We start from the raw sequence: 15,896 nt of genomic DNA, 5'->3' as shown, positions 1-15,896 counted from the left end.
GGCTCTACATTAGCATGTAATAACGGCCTCTTATACAGAGAGCCGCCGCCGCGCTGACGCCCTATTAGCATAACGCTCGCCTTATAGGGGCGTACGGAGCCTTTAGTTCAGAAATACAGCGATCATGTGGGATCATGAGTTTAAGAAACGCTCAGCGGTCACCATCGAAGAAGAAATGATATCACAGATCGATAGAGCTCACACAAACCTATAGAATCATGAACCTAGTGAATCAGAAACCTATAGAATCACAAACCTACAGAATGACAAACCTATAGAATCATGAACCTATAGAACAACAATTAATAGAAAACACAGTATAGGAGGGATACTGGGGCTTTGCTCTATACAAACATGCAGTTAAAATACAATTTAATGTATAATATAACAAACATAATTTATATATAATATGTTATAGAGTATGCATACACACACACACACACATATATATATATATGTACACTGTAAATATGCATAATAACAATACAATAATAATATATAATAATAATTATAAAATAATAAAAATAATTCTAACAATAAAACAATAATAATTAATAAAAATAACTAAAACAATATAATAATAATAATAATAATAAAATAAAAAGTATGGCGGAAGAAAGGCTCATGTCCAGGTGTCCCAATACTTTTGTCCAGATTACCACTAAATGGTCAAAAGTATGTAGACACCCTGTTTAGTTCTGAATTCGGTTCCAGCAGGACCAGTTCCAAAAAATTCCAACAGTGCGGGTGCTTGACTGTCCTGCCTGCAGTCCTGACCTGTTTCCTATTGATACCCCGGACTGTGAAGGTTCTTCTGAAGACAAACCAGAGTCCTAAATTTTTTAGAATGGGTTGCAGCTGTCGTATTTAGAACCACTCCTTCCTGGTCAGGGTCACTGTGGGTCCAGTTCCACTGGGAAACACTGGCTGCTTACCAGGGCGCTGATCCATCGCAGGGTTCGAGCTAGTCACTCATTCACTCACTTTCTTAACCGCTTATCCAGTCAGGGTCGTGGGGGTGCTGGAGTCTATCCCAGCTTTTCAATGGGCGCAAGGCACACAGTAACACCCTGGACGGGGCGCCAGTCCATCGCAGGGCACACACACACATACACACATACACACATTCACCTATAGGGCATTCAGTGTCTCCAGTTAACCTGACTGCATGTTTTTGGACTGTGTGAGGAAACCGGAGCTCCCGGGGGAAACCCACACAGACACGGGGAGAACATGCAAACTCCACACAGAAAGGACCCGGACTGCTCCGCCCAGGGATGGAACCCAGGACCTTCTTGCTGTGAGGCGACAGTGCTACCCACCGAGCCACCGTGCCATCCGGGTTCAAGCTAGTCGTGACTTTAAATACTTTTGTACTTATTTTTAATTGAATTCTCACCAAACAGACTCGACTGTCCCGACTTTTTTGGATGTGTGTTCGTGTGTTTACGCTCTTTACCAGTTTGATTAAATAATTCAGTTTTTTTAAGCGGTGTGGTAAACAGTTCACTCGGTTATTTGAAGCATTTCTTGAACTTTGCGGCTCGAAAATCCAGTTGGGTTTGCCGGCGATATCACCGTCACAATAAATCAGTCATTGTATATCTGTCTGAACGTCTCAGCGTAATTATTTTCTCCAGCACGTGCAGTTCAAAATCGTCCTGGCGATGGAATTTACGCTGTTTGTTTTTGTTTTTCTGACGACCTGAAGCTCACGTATCAACAACGTGACTCCAGATATACAGTGTATCACAAAAGTGAGTACACCCCTCACATTTCTGCAGATATTTAAGTATATCTTTTCATGGGACAACACTGACAAAATGACACTTTGACACAATGAAAAGTAGTCTGTGTGCAGCTTATATAACAGTGTAAATTTATTCTTCCCTCAAAATAACTCAATATACAGCCATTAATGTCTAAACCACCGGCAACAAAAGTGAGTACACCCCTTAGTGAAAGTTCCTGAAGTGTCAATATTTTGTGTGGCCACCATTATTTCCCAGAACTGCCTTAACTCTCCTGGGCATGGAGTTTACCAGAGCTTCACAGGTTGCCACTGAAATGCTTTTCCACTCCTCCATGACGACATCACGGAGCTGGCGGATATTCGAGACTTTGCGCTCCTCCACCTTCCGCTTGAGGATGCCCCAAAGATGTTCTATTGGGTTTAGGTCTGGAGACATGCTTGGCCAGTCCATCACCTTTACCCTCAGCCTCTTCAATAAAGCAGTGGTTGTCTTAGAGGTGTGTTTGGGGTCATTATCATGCTGGAACACTGCCCTGCGACCCAGTTTCCGGAGGGAGGGGATCATGCTCTGCTTCAGTATTTCACAGTACATATTGGAGTTCATGTGTCCCTCAATGAAATGTAACTCCCCAACACCTGCTGCACTCATGCAGCCCCAGACCATGGCATTCCCACCACCATGCTTGACTGTAGGCATGACACACTTATCTTTGTACTCCTCACCTGATTGCCGCCACACATGCTTGAGACCATCTGAACCAAACAAATTAATCTTGGTCTCATCAGACCATAGGACATGGTTCCAGTAATCCATGTCCTTTGTTGACATGTCTTCAGCAAACTGTTTGCGGGCTTTCTTGTGTAGAGACTTCAGGAGAGGCTTCCTTCTGGGGTGACAGCCATGCAGACCAATTTGATGTAGTGTGCGGCGTATGGTCTGAGCACTGACAGGCTGACCCCCCACCTTTTCAATCTCTGCAGCAATGCTGACAGCACTCCTGCGCCTATCTTTCAAAGACAGCAGTTGGATGTGACGCTGAGCACGTGCACTCAGCTTCTTTGGACGACCAACGCAAGGTCTGTTCTGAGTGGACCCTGCTCTTTTAAAACGCTGGATGATCTTGGCCACTGTGCTGCAGCTCAGTTTCAGGGTGTTGGCAATCTTCTTGTAGCCTTGGCCATCTTCATGTAGCGCAACAATTCGTCTTTTAAGATCCTCAGAGAGTTCTTTGCCATGAGGTGCCATGTTGGAACTTTCAGTGACCAGTATGAGAGAGTGTGAGAGCTGTACTACTAAATTGAACACACCTGCTCCCTATGCACACCTGAGACCTAGTAACACTAACAAATCACATGACATTTTGGAGGGAAAATGACAGGCAGTGCTCAATTTGGACATTTAGGGGTGTAGTCTCTTAGGGGTGTACTCACTTTTGTTGCCGGTGGTTTAGACATTAATGGCTGTATATTGAGTTATTTTGAGGGAAGAATAAATTTACACTGTTATATAAGCTGCACACAGACTACTTTTCATTGTGTCAAAGTGTCATTTTGTCAGTGTTGTCCCATGAAAAGATATACTTAAATATCTGCAGAAATGTGAGGGGTGTACTCACTTTTGTGATACACTGTACATACACTGATCAGCCATAACATTATAACCACCTCCTTGTTTCTACACTCACTGTCCATTTTATCAGCTCCACTTACCATATAGAAGCACTTTGTAGTTCTACAATTACTGACTGTAATCCATCTGTTTCTCTACATGCTTTGTTACCCCCTTTCACCCTGTTCTTCAATGGTCAGGACCCCCACAGGGCCACCACAGAGCAGGTATTATTTAGGTGGTGGATGATTCTCAGCACTGCAGTGACACTGACATGGTGGTGGTGTGCTAGTGTGTGTTGGGCTGGTATGAGTGAGGTTTAAACACCTCACTGTCACTGCTGGACTGAGAATAGTCCACCAACCAAAAATATCCAGCCGACAGCACCCCGTGGGCAGCGTCCTGTGACCACTGATGAAGGTCTAGAAGATGAGCGACTCAAACAGCAGCAATAGATGAGCGATCGTCTCTGACTTTACATCTACAAGGTGGACCGACTAGGTAGGAGCGTCTAATAGAGTGGACAGTGAGTGGACACGGTGTTTAAACACTCCAGCAGCGCTGCTGTGTCTGATCCACTCATACCAGCACAACACACACTAACACACCACCACCATGTCAGTGTCACTGCAGTGCTGAGAATCATCCGCCACCTAAATAATACCTGCTCTGTGGTGGTCCTGACTATTGAAGGGTGAAAGGGGGGTAACAAAGCATGTAGAGAAACAGATGAACTACAGTCAGTAATTGTTGAACTACAAAGTGCTTCTATATGGTAAGTGGAGCTGATAAAATGGACAGTGAGTGTAGAAACAAGGAGGTGGTTTTAATGTTATGGCTGATCGGTGTATATTTCCGCATTTTCTCCCAGTTTAGTCATAGCCAGTTCCTCTTCCTTTGCTGGAGACCCCAATGGCGTACGGAGGGTATATCCTCCTCACACGCCCTCCCTCTGCCGTGATCCCTATTTATTCGCTCTTACTTCGGTGGATCGGCGCGTTCCGAACGTTCCGTCTGTTCTAGATTGTTTAAATTCTGGTCTAAATGTGTTCTCAGGACTTTTAATCTATATTATTACGTGGCGGTGGCGTTCCCTGATATTTTCTGGGGTGTTAAAGTTGATCACTGTTTAAATGTTTGTTCACGTATGTTAATTTTTAAACCTAAGACACGTACGTTATATATTTTTTAATCCGTACGTTCATGATTTATTATTTATTTATTTATTATAACAGAGTTGAGTTCTTATCATCATCATCGTCTCTTCTCATTTTTTATTCATGTCTCTATAAACGATCATGAGCGTAAACAAGCGGATTCTGATTCGTATTCCGTCGACGGTGATGTCGCGTGTGAAGGCAGCTCCAGTCTGACCAGCCGGTTCACACTTTCCCCGACTCCCCGAGATCGAATCCCCGCCCAAGGCGCCCCGGGGCAGCCATTCCAGAGAAGCACTTGAAAGACCCGAGCGAGACTTTAAACGAGGCCGCTCGACTCGACTTGGGTGCGTTCAGTACCTCATCCTCGTGCGCTGCCCTTTCAACTTTTGCTAATTTCTGCACGTTAATTAGGTGCGCGTTGTGCCTGGATGCGGCTAATTAACAAGGAGTGCCGTCGCAGGTGTTTAAAGCCTTTTAAATACTCTCCTCACCTCACCGGTAATCATCGTGCTTCGGCGCAAGAACAATATTCACCTGGACACGCGCCAGGTTCATTTACACCTGTCAGGCGGCCTGATAAAGAAAAAGTTATTTCAAGAGTAATTTCAAACGTCGCCGAGAGCGGGAGCGTGTCTGAAGTGACAAACACAAGCGCCGCTCGTGTGGCGTGTCGATAAAGTGTGCTAGTCTACTACTGCTGAGATCTGGGATTCAGGGTTCGAATCTCGGCAGTGCTATCTCCCAGGGCATTGGGGGGTGCACTTGACCTGTCGGTGCGCTCTAAGTGCAGGTCACAAACCCGGATAGGAATAGGAATTGCGCCAGGAAGGGCGTCCGTATGAGGACCATGAATGATTTAAATATCTGTAGTTGATGGTGTAGGATCTTAAGAGCCCTCGTGACCTGGGTTCGATCCTCAGCATTAATCTTAAGTTTATAAGATGAACGTAAGATTTCGATCTGCACTGGGGTCCTGTGTGTACGCCTGTTCTTCCCACCTCCCTAAATCATGCTAGTAGGTGGACTGGCTGAATTGGCCCTAGATGTGAGGAAGGGGGCAGAATTTGCAACATTTGCTCAGGGTGCTACTGAAGTTCCTCCACGCTGAAACATCCTGATAAGTGTCGGCAATCTTATTATTACAGCTAATCTGAGCTGTACGTGATGAGATGTAGGTTTAGATGTAGCCGAACGTTTTGGATTCATACGCTGGCTTGCGTTCCTGATGTACACGTTTAGGTTGCAGCTTATGTTTACGTTTTAATTGAGGGTTCAGTGCTTTATTGTCCAGAAAACGTGATTGTAGATACTCCTACATGGGCCAGTGATAGCTCAGTGGTTAAGGTACTGGACTAGTAAACAGAAGGTTGCCGGTTCAAGCCCCGCCACCACCAAGTTGCCAGTGTTGGGTCCCTGAGCAAGGCCCTTAACCCTCAATTGCTCATTGTGTTCTGCTCATTGTGTAAGTCGCTTTGGATAAAAGCGTCTGCTAAATGCTGAAAATGTAAATGTAAATGTACATGCTTATGTGCTTCAGTAGGTACTAGGTAATACATAACAAGGGTATATGTACTACACAGCTACCACAACAGCATGCATTTACATGTATGGCTTACTATTGCAACCTACACAAAGCAAGCAATTGAAGGTTAAGGGCCTTGCTCCGGGGTCCAACTGTGCTAACTAGACCATGGTAAGGCTTAAATCAAGGATCTTCTGATCATGAGTAGCGTAACCACTGAGCCACCACTGCTTAAGACCTTCAGTATTTGCATTTCTTTATTAAATTCACAAAACATTTAAATGTCTTCTTTTATTTTTGAGCTTTGTGTGTGTGTGTATACATTATGAAAATTAATTAATAGTTAATTAATGTAATAAATTAAGTATTTTATATCAACTATAAGCGAAAAGTCGAACGTTAACAGTGTTGAAAGTATTTCCTCCTCCCACCGCTGGATGGCAGTCTTCTCCTATTTAAAATCACGCTAACCTTCCGCCTGTTCTCCTTCACACACTTTACTGTGTATAAAAGTTTAAATTCAGCATTAAAGCATTAATTTAACATTTAATAAAGATTATAATTAAATATTGAATATTAAAATCATCTCAGCCTTCGCTGCCACAAGTGCAACACGATGTTTTAAATGTTTTTCTGAATGATTTCGTTACATGTTAGCAAAGCTAATGTTCATCACTTCATTCATCCATTCATGTAAGGTTTGTTTAAGCACCACGTCATCCTGGTCAGGGTCACAGTGCGTCGGAAACACCTCAGACAAGTCACCAGTCCGTTTCTAGTAGCTCCAGTTAGCCTAGCTGGACGTCTTTGGACCTGTGGGAGCAAACCGGAGCATCTGAAAAACAGAGAACATGCCAACTCAACGCAAAAAGGAATCGAACCCATGCCCTTCTTGTTGTAAAGTAACAGTGCTGCTCTGTTTTTGACTAAGTCAGGAGTTGATCTGCTAGCATTAAATCCATTTCACTTACGTTCCCTTAGAACCCAAAATCTAATACAACTGGTTATATGGTGAACCTGGAATGAAACGGACCTCAAAAAGGTGGAGATAGACCCAAAAAAAGGACATCAGACCCCAATAAGGAGAACATCAGACCCCAAAAAGAACATCAGACCCTAAAAAAGAGGACATCAGACCCCAAAAAGGAGAACACCACACCCCAAAAAGGAGATCAGACCCCTAAAAAAAGAACATCAGACCCCAAAAAGGAGATCAGACCCCTAAAAAAAGAACATCAGACCCCAAAAAGGAGATCAGACCCTTAAAAGGAGGCATCACACCCCAAAAACAAGGTAATCAGACCTCAAAAAGGAGGCATCAAACCCCAAAAATGAGATTAGACCCCAAAAAGGAGATCAGACCTCAAAAGGAGGACATCAAACCTCAAAAAGGAGGATGTCAGACCCCAAAAATGAGATCAGACCCTAAAAAGGAGGCATCACACCCCAAAAACAAGGTAATCAGACCTCAAAAAGGAGGCATCAAACCCCAAAAATGAGATTAGACCCCAAAAAGGAGATCAGACCTCAAAAGGAGGATGTCAGACCCCAAAAATGAGATCAGACCCCAGTAACACTTACGGTTGATGGACCGTTTTCAGCACGGCAGTGACACCGGTATTGGTGCTGGTATTAGTGCATTAGGTACAGCAGTGTTGGGATTAAATACCTCATTGCCAATCAAAAAGTGTCCATATATAAAAGGCTAGAGGGATGTATAGAGCACTGTATGCTTTGGGGCATCAGAACCCAAAAAGGAAAAGTACTCATGATGGTTCATTATGAAGGAGGACGAACGTGTGTCTGTCCAGGCGGATGAAAAACTGGACGTATGGGCACCCTGCGACCCTGACCAGGATAACAAGGGGGTAAATGAGGTGGTAAAACACGACAGACACCAAACGAGTGAATATTATATGGAAAATGAAGCCGTGACCGTAATGTAGAACATATGGAGCTTCATATTCAGTATCAGACAGAGTCGCTAAACTGAAACCACAGCTAACTTTGTTACCACTACTCGCTTATCACCCCGAGTAATTTTACACGCTAACGGAGCAGTTTATGTTTCGTGCGGTGAGCCGCTGCATCAGATGTCATCCGCTGTAATAGGTCAGGACGCTAAACCTTATCATGGCCACGTTACGTGAGATGCTAATTTATCTGCGTATCGATGGAAGAGTCCTCATTTTGTACAATGGAGGGCGTAGCGGCTCATATCACGCGGGGCTGGAAATTGCCGTACCGAGCGTCCCGTGGCGAATCCGAGCCTGTCGGTGTCGGTACGCCTTTCATGTTTCGGGAGCCGCGCCACACCGGCGTACATGAAACGTGAGCTCTGTCTTAGCGCTAGAATTACACTCGTTCCTCAGGCTACTGTTCATAAAACGTTTTGACTTTTCACTTAGCACCGGTTTCACGCCTCGTCAGACTGGTAACGTGGTTCAGCGGCTAAAATAAGTGAATCCACGTCCCCACCATGCTCAGATTTGCTCAAAATGTGTATAAATAAACATATTCCACTAGCTACGAAGCTAACCATAACATCAGGACGTCATTTTGTGCCGGAACTGTAATTGTAGAAATAAAACACACTTCGTTAAAAAGTGTCAGTAATTGTTTACAGTAGGAACAAACACCACTCACCCATCACTAACGTCATGTTAGCTATCATTGCTAAATGATCTGGAAAGTTAGCTAGCGACCAACAACAGTCACAGACATGTTTAGCGGTCTTTTCTCACCCTGCAGACCTTAATGATGCACACTAGGGGTATCAGCCATAACATTGAAACCACCTCCTTGTTTCTACACTCACTGTCCATTTTATCAGCTCCACTTACCATATAGAAGCACTTTATAGTTCTACAATTACTGACTGTAGTCCATCTGTTTCTCTACATGCTTTGTTACCCCCTTTCACCCTGTTCTTCAATGGTCAGGACCCCCACAGGACCCCCACAGAGCAGGTATTATTTAGGTAGTGGATGATTCTCAGCACTGCAGTGACACTGACATGGTGGTGGTGTGTTAGTGTGTGTTGTGCTGGTATGAGTGGATTTTAAATACAGTGTCCACTTACTGTCCACTCTATTAGACACTCCTACCTAGTCGGTCCACCTTGTAGATGTAAAGTCAGAGACGATCGCTCATTAAGTTCAAGTACTGACTGTACTTCCTCTACTTACACCCAACCCCGTATCCCCCACTGACCAAACTGACCACGTAACGTTCGCTTGATGGTCCATTCCCATCACACACTGGTATTAGCGCATTAGGTGTAGCAGTGTTGGGATTAAACACTGTGATGTCACTCTCACGTCCAGCACCTGAACATCATCTGGTCAGTTGGGGTCATATGGGGTGACGGTGCACACCATGCAGAGCGACATGCTCATGACAGTTAGTAATTGTATACCCATAATGTTTATGTGTATAGTAGGTTAATAGGTGTGGCTTATAGAATGATCGTGTACGCTGTGTGAGCGTCATGCTAGTGAAGTGAAGCTGTAATGACTTCTGCAAAACACACACGCACACACACACACACACACACACACACACACACACACACACACATTTCTCCAAAACACGCACACACACACACACGGTTTGGTGCCGTAGGCTTTACAAGCCTTGTTTAATTCACTCCCTGTATTTTTTTTATCATTTTTTCCTGCTGCCTCTCTGCCTCCGTATTTGCAGGCAGCTTTAGTGCCAGACGCCCTGAGGCGGCAGCAGCGCCAGCGAGTCTTCCCACCTCTGTTTTTGTGGTGGGAGATGACATGTCTAAGCTTTGAAGGGCAGGAGGAGGAGGGAAGGCAGCGAGGGAGGGAGGGAGGGAGTCGACACATCACTCCTCGGGAGCGCCGAAAACGTCAGGCTGCCTGCAGTCCGCCCGGGTCCTCGCACCGTCCACGTGGGCTGGTACAACCGGACACAGGAAGCGGCATCACTGTACCCCCCACCCCCCCAACCCTTCCCCATTTCTTCTCTTTTTTTTTTTTGTATTTTTTTTTTTTTTTGCATGTCTACTCTCGGCCGATCACAGCCAGCCTGAAGCTACGTGCTGCACCACACCTAAGTTACGGCGCGACACTTCAAAGTTTTTCTCAGAACCTCTGTGGAATGCCGGGGCGCTTTAAATACGCCAACAAAACGAGACACGGCACACACACACACACAGAGCTAGACACCCCACCCACCACATCACCTACACCGAAGTAAACAAAGATGCCGCGGCACAAACAAAAAAAGCGCTAATAAGCACCGTGCAACCCGCTGTGTGTGTGCTAGGCTACGCTAGTGCGTAGGTGTGTGTTTGTAGGCGGTGTGTTTGTGTCTTTTCTGACTTGTTGACAAGTGCAGGGATGTTTAAACGTACGTCTCATTTAGGCCCGCGTCCGTCCACGAGGGTCCCGGCGGCAGCAGGATGGTGACGGCGGTCCAGACCCACGTGCTCAGGTTAATCGTTTATCTAAAAATTATATTAAATAAATAAATACATAAACAAATAAATAAATACACAAATAAATAAATGCATAAATAAATAAATGAATAAATTAATAAATACATAAATAAATATATGCATAATGAATACATAAATAAATAAATAAATACATAAACAAATAAATACATAAATAAATAATTGAATAAATAAATGAATTTATTAATTAAATAATAAATAAGAAGGTGCCAGAGGGAGGGCATGTCGGGAGAATATATCCTCCTCGTACACCATCAGGGTCTCCAGCAGAGGAAGAGGAACCGGCTATGACTAAACTGGGAGACAAAGAGAAAAAAATGCAGAAATAAAATGTAAAAAATTTGACCAGACATTTTGTTCTTTTTATTTACGCTTATAAAGACGGTGACAGTCAGTCTGTCTCGGCGGCGGCGCCCCGGTCTCGAGTTTAGGCGGAGGTTTAGGCGGGGGTTTAGATGGAGGACGCTCCCTCCGGTCACCGCGGCCGCCTCCTTGAAGTGTGTGGAGAGAATCGGCCGCTGCGGTCCGTCGTGGCGACTGCAGGCTTGCAGCAGAGCGCTTCAGTCTGCGCCGACCTCAGAAAAGGAAATCTGGGCTGCACAGATGGAGGGTTGTTCCTGATCTATTTACAGAGCGCTCGGCCTCTCCGGTGCCACCCGGTGCCACCCACACTATGGGTTACTAGCAGCGCTGTGTCATCCTCTAGCACCGTCTGCATTTTGGATGGAGCTTGAATAGGACGTCACCCTAAAGATGGAACTGGATAAAATCTGAATCTTTCCTTCCCTGGTTTATATAGAGAAATTTGCCGTTCAGGTAGCGCAGCGGTAAAACACGCTAGCCCACCGGTGCTGTTCGAATCTCAGCTCTGCTATCAGCTGGCCGGGCACCTACACAGTCAAGGGAGGGTGTGTCGGAGGGGGTTCCTTATAACTGCTGCAGTTAATTATAAATAAATAAATAAATACATAAATAAATAAATAACAAAAAATAAATACATACATAAATAAATACATACATAAATAAATAAATAAATAAATACATAAATAAATAATTAAATACATAAATAAAAAAATAAATAAAATAAAATAAATAAATAAATAAATACATAATTAAATACATGAATAAATCCCTCTGCTGGCTGATCAAGGCGCTGCACAGAGACGGGGGATAATGGAAAGCAGTGTGTGACTCTCCGTGCGCGATACGGATCTCTGTATGAACCCGCCTGGTGCAGGTGAATAAGTGGTCGTACTGCACACGTGTTGGAGGGGGTGTGTGTTAATTACGACCCTCAAAATGAACTGCGTGGGTTGTAGCCTAGTGGTCAAGGTATTGGACTAGTAATCAAAAGGTCGGTGGTTCAAGTCCCACCACTCCCAGGTTGGGCCCTTGAGCGAGGCCCTTAACCCTTAATTGCTTGGGCAGTATACTGTCACAGTACAGTAAGTCATTTTGGATAAAAGCATTCGCTAAATTCAGAAAACGTAAATGTGAAATACGGTCTTATAATTTAATGTGACTTGATTATAAAGGTTCATCTCAGCCTGAAAACCACCTCATATAATCAGGATTACCCGCCTGTTTTCTGCTCTGTATTCTGTGGAGTGAAAACACACTATAAAAGTAGAAGAAATGACGAAGCTGATGTAAACAGCTCCTGTTTTAAGGCTCGTTTGTTAGTTTTGGTTCGGCAGCGTTCCGTGTTGTTACGGTGAGCGTTCCGGCTCTCCGAGGGCTCGGCGTTTCCTTTTCCTGTGGTTTCCTCCGGCGAGGACGGCCAAACCAAACGCCGAGGCCAAGGAGCCGAGCGTGAAGTGAAGGACGAATCCAGACGCTTGATTTAGATTTATTTATACGTCTCGGCGGTTCAGTGCCCGCCGTGCCAGACTGGCAGCGCCGGCGGTGCGTCTCCACCAGGAACATGGATGTGGACAGATGAGGTTTTGTTATTGATGGCGGCGGCATGAGCGCACCACGCTAATGTCAATGCCATGTGGGTGAGGACGCGGGCGTACTGGTAATGTAATAGTGCAGGAGCTGGCATTCTCACTCATCTACAAACCACGTTTATAAAAAAGAGTCGGGACGTTTAGTAAAGCGCAGTGAAAGAAGAATCTGTGATGAGTTTATTCTATTTAATCTTTATTTGATTTCTAATGTTTCACTGATCAACTTCATTTTAGAATTTGATCCCTGTAACAAGCTCCAAAAAAGTCAGGACGGGGACGTGTTCCCCCCTGTGTTCCCCCCTGTGTTCCCCCCTGTGTTCCATCAGCGTTCCTATTAATGAGACTTTTTGATGTGTCGAGAACTGAGGACACTAAGCGCTGCTTTTCTTCCAATGCCGATTAAGACCTGGTGGTGGCGTATCTGAGCAGAGTGAGTACATGCAGCGGTAGACCGTGTTAAGTGACAACGATTTTCCGAAGTCCTCCCGAGCCCCGTGTGGCTGTATTTATCACAGTAGCATGATGGTTAACATTCAACATCCGGCTTCCTGAATCTTTCCACAATATCAAGTACGGTAGGCGGTGAAAGACTCAATTATTTGCAGTCTTGCATTAAGAAATGTACTTTTTTTTAACTGATTGATTCTCTGATGAAGTTTGGAACACAGTGGTGAGCCACGCCCCATGATTACTTGTACAGACTGATCCTGATCCAGGTGGATCCTTTTTTTATACCCGATCATGATACCTTTCAAACACTGGAACTTTTTACTCCTGATAGAAGAGAATAAACACGTCACACATTCTTCTTTTACTGCGCTTTACTAAACGTCTCAACTTAATTGAAAATCATAATATTGTAGACACCTCACTGAGAACATTTAGCTCAGATATTTTCCTGCTTGGTTCCTCGGATCACCCATGTCGATGTTTCACATTTTAATGACCTCACCGTCAGCTCGGCGTATGGAAGCAATTTAGCGGCGTTTCCCCTCTTCCTGTGCAAATCGCTTCAATTTGTGCACATGTGAGCACGCCTCCAGCTCCAAAACACGCCCAGGCCTCCATATTGTGACGGGGAAGGGGGTTCAGGGGGGTTCGGGGGTTGGTGGGGTGCGGGTACGTCCAGGGTCGAATACCGAAAGCCGAGAAACCACGAGAGCAAAATAAGCGAACAATAGGTGTAGTGTGTGGAACACTGACGAGAACTTCATCTACAGAGGAACCCGGTGCTTTGGGGTCAGACGGTCCCACACAGCAACTGTGGGTCACCGGGACCCGGGCAGTCACCAGCCATGAAAAGGGTCGGTGCGCTCCTAGAGGAGAGTAAATGTGCCAACGTCCAGGGTGGCACTGGACCCAGAAACACACCTTTAAACCTAGGGAGGCTTTAGTATCTCCAATTTTACCGACTGCACGTCTTTGGACTGTGGGAGGAAACCGGAGCGCCCGGAGGAAACCCACACTACAGGTCTGTCCTAAAACCTGGTGACCCGCCCTGCTCCCCACTAACCTACCTGATCAGCTCCTCAGTAGAGATGATTCTAATAAGACCTGGAACTCATAAGGCAGATTATTTAGACGCTCTACTTAAATGGTCCTGGGTTCGATTCCCAGGTGTGGTGGTCTGGGTCCTTTCTGTGTGGAGTTTGCATGTTCTCCCCGTGTCTGTGTGGGTTTCCTCCTACAAGTCAGGAAAACTGGCCCCAAGTCCAAGGTGTTTCTAAGGTACTGGACTAGTAATCAAAAGGTTGCTGATTCAAGTCCCTTCACTGCCAGGTTGCCACTGTTGGGCCCTTAAGCAAGGTCCTTAACCCTCAATCGCTTAAATAATATGCTAGCACAGTACTGTAAGTCGCTTTGGATAAAAGCGTGGGTTTCTGTGTGCCTTGCTCTCACTGAGGGCTGGGAGAGACTTTTTGCTCAGTGCTACTATCTGCTCCTCTGGTAGATCTACGCTGCGTCGAGATGAGTGTTTATTTAAATTTTTACTGTTAAAGGAGCCGTTTAAAGAATAAAAAACCCAAAACTTTATGATCTTCTGCGTCCGCGATGGTTTTAAACGTTTTTCTGGTCGCCGCTTTGAAGCTTTTAGAAACAAATGAAGGAAACGTTTCTAGAAACGCTCTGCAGGCGCTTTTGCATGTCAGTCAAATCGTCTCTGTGGTGAAGTGGGAGGTGAGATAACATGTCGAGAGGCTTCGTACAGGGCGACGGTCTCGGCGGGGTTACGGTTTATATTGTTTTATAGAGGAGGAAACACACACACACACACACACACACACACACACGGGGGGGTGAAGTTCTACTTATAGTGACGCTTTTATAGCGCGACGGGACTCGCCGGGGCTTCGGAAAACTCGCAGGTGAATAAAAGAGACGCAACACCAAGATGGAAATGAGGGACGAGTTTCAAACTTAAGCTAAACTCTCGCCTTTGGCTAGAAACGCTAACACACACACACACACACACACACACACACAGCTCATTCTCCAGCCTGCTCCCACACGCCCCTCTGGTCAGGGCAACTGCCAAACCCAGCCTCAGCGCCGGGCGTCCGCACCGAGCCACGACTCGGAGGCCCGACCTCGCTACTAAAACACGCTGCGGCTTCGGGAACGCGGCGCTCAGCAGCTGGCAGCGGCGGCACGGAAAATTCACACACGACGGCCGAAGCGCCGGCCAAGAACGTTCCGTAAGGCCCACATACGTTCCGAATTATCGGCATCAGACGGCGGGAGGATCTACAGGATGAGGCAGCGTTTACAGTTCAGAGAAATCAATTCTGCATCCTGGCTCAGCGCCCGACCGTTCAGAATTAGCTGAATGAATTAAAACGCTGCATTATAAAAACACTGCATTTAAAAAACGCTGCAGTTCAAAAACTTCATTATAAAAAATGTTGCATTTCAAAAACTCTGCATTATAATAAGACGCTACATCAAAGGAAACAAATTTGAAAAACACAGTTTATAGTTCAGAGAAGCCGCTAAGTCGCGACTGTTACGCTAATCCCGCGTCCTGGCTCAGCGCCCGATCGTTCAGAATTAGCTGAAATATCGGAAACACAAAAGAGCGCCGAGGCGAGTCGTTAGATAATTGTGACAGTTATTAAAGTGGCTGCAATTATAGCATAAACTAGCAGCGCTGAGCCGCCGGAGTGGAAATGAGTGACACCCTGACGAGCGCCGACATTCCACCTGACGCTGAGTAATAACACGCCGTCCCATCAACCCGGGACCTAATGTGTTTATTTAGCCTGTAATCGCTCGGCTTTCACTCCGCCGTAATAACACAGCGCTCAGACAATAGCAGAGGATCACGCCGCGCGACCAGCACCTAGCGCTATCAATAAATCACACTGCACAGAAACAGTTTTATATCATTTATACTGTTCACTCATCTTTACCTGC

The sequence above is a fragment of the Trichomycterus rosablanca genome, chromosome 10, assembly GCF_030014385.1.
Source record: "Trichomycterus rosablanca isolate fTriRos1 chromosome 10, fTriRos1.hap1, whole genome shotgun sequence".
Classification (NCBI taxonomy): Eukaryota; Metazoa; Chordata; class Actinopteri; order Siluriformes; family Trichomycteridae; genus Trichomycterus; species Trichomycterus rosablanca.
This window is presented reverse-complemented; position numbering follows the sequence as displayed.